The sequence below is a fragment of the Hordeum vulgare genome, chromosome 7H, assembly GCF_904849725.1.
Source record: "Hordeum vulgare subsp. vulgare chromosome 7H, MorexV3_pseudomolecules_assembly, whole genome shotgun sequence".
Taxonomy (NCBI): Eukaryota; Viridiplantae; Streptophyta; class Magnoliopsida; order Poales; family Poaceae; genus Hordeum; species Hordeum vulgare.
The window spans coordinates 138,633,657-138,635,319 of NC_058524.1; the positions used below are offsets into that span (position 1 = coordinate 138,633,657).

The 1,663-nt window shown below is 47.9% G+C and overlaps 2 non-coding genes across 2 annotated transcripts; both read right to left on the minus strand.

Moving 5' to 3' along the window:
* Positions 1 to 576: 576 nt before the first annotated feature.
* On the minus strand, positions 577 to 662 carry LOC123414384. Its single transcript, XR_006614358.1, has one exon. It is a non-coding gene; the product is annotated as a small nucleolar RNA SNORD24 (small nucleolar RNA).
* A 77-nt stretch (positions 663 to 739) lies between these two features.
* LOC123414402 lies at positions 740 to 821 on the minus strand. Its single transcript, XR_006614373.1, has one exon. It is a non-coding gene; the product is annotated as a small nucleolar RNA R12 (small nucleolar RNA).
* Between the last annotated feature and the right edge of the window lie 842 nt (positions 822 to 1,663).

Genomic DNA, 1,663 nt, shown 5'->3' on the forward strand with positions numbered 1-1,663 from the left:
ACAAGGAGGATGCCAGGATGGAATTATGACCTTGAGTGTTCTCATTAGGTGATTTTTTAAGTTTCAGCACATGATAAAAACTAAGTTAGATTATCAGTATGGTTGTCTCACACGCATCCTGTTGTTGATTAGCCATGGCAACAATATTGCTTCTGTTTCGTCAGACTTATATGTAAAAGAAGCACACCAAGGTCTCAAATCTTAATTGGCCTGAAACTATACTACCTCTACAAAACCTAAGTTTCGGATTTAGCTTTTCTTTGCCTTTTTTATATATATTCTCCACACATGGTACTGAAATGATGTTGGGTTTGTTGTCAGAGCAAAGCTGTAAAAAAAACTCTACGCATGTTACTGAAATTATATGCATTCTCGTGTTTCCTGAACCGAATCTGAAGCAACAGTGATATTGTTTTAACAGCAATACATGGAGAAGCAGGTCAGTACAAGGGGAGCTACAAGCGTTGCACAGGGAAGCACGAAGCAGCTGAGTTCCATCATTTCGAATTGGTGCATCCGAGGACTTTCCATGTTGAGGCACAGAGAATCATCAAAAAAATATAAGATGATTTGAAGGGCCTCAGAGATCTTGGTGGTTGTGATCATCAAATGGGGTCGTTGCCCCATCAAGAGTAGCAAATATTTTGATAACATCACGGGCTCCATGAAAAACACAGACAAGCACAACTAAAACAATTAAGAAATAAACTACTGAATCCAACAGTTAGTAGATTGGATGATGAGTTAGTAGTAGCTGGTTAGAGATCTCATTTTTTTTACAAATCAATGGGAATCCGAATGATTTTCTTCTTCACCCTCGCCATCCAAGCCAAAACAAAATAAAATCCCCCGCGCTGGAACACTCGGCGAGGGCGCGTCGATGAATCCGAGCGGCACAGGCAGCACGGAGAAACCAGGGCTCTACATTGGAATAGGAGGAGGAGGTAAAGAGGAGAGGGGAGCGGACCTTGCAGAGGACGACGGCGGAGGCGGTGAGGCAGGCGCGCCTGATGGCCCGGCGGTAGGCCGGCGCGCACGTGCACTGCGACGGAGAACCCTCTGGGCAATCGAGGGCCGTACCACTGCTCCTTGGCCTGGTTGAGGCGGCGGCGGCGATTCTTGGCCCCGGACGGGTCGCCGTGGTCGTCGTACACCTCCTGGTCCTCCTGGATCCCGCACGACTGGTCGAGCAGCAGGCCCCGCCGCGCTGCCCCATCGCCGTGTTCCGGTCACCGCCACTGTATCTTCGTAGGGTATGGGGAGGAGGTGGGGATCGGGAGGGGGAGGGGACGGGGAGGAGGCGGCGGCTGCGAGGAGATGGGGACGAGGGAGGAAGAACGGGATGGGGGACGTGAGCTAGGGTTTTGGGTTGTGGGTGGGGTTATCTCTTTTTCAGTTTTTTCCTTCTAGATAGATGGATGGATGGATGTGGGATGGAGAGATGGATGGATGGATGGACGCCATGTCATCGATCCATGGGAAGGGTTGTGAGTGTTACGACATTTTTATAATCGTCGTAAAAGTTATGACGATCTCATCTTATGTGGTTACGACATTTTTGACTCACATCGTCGTAATTTATATGTACATTTGATCCCCTCAAATGGTTTACGACAATCTCGGATGAAATCATCATAGATTTATGATGAATTCATCAACGACT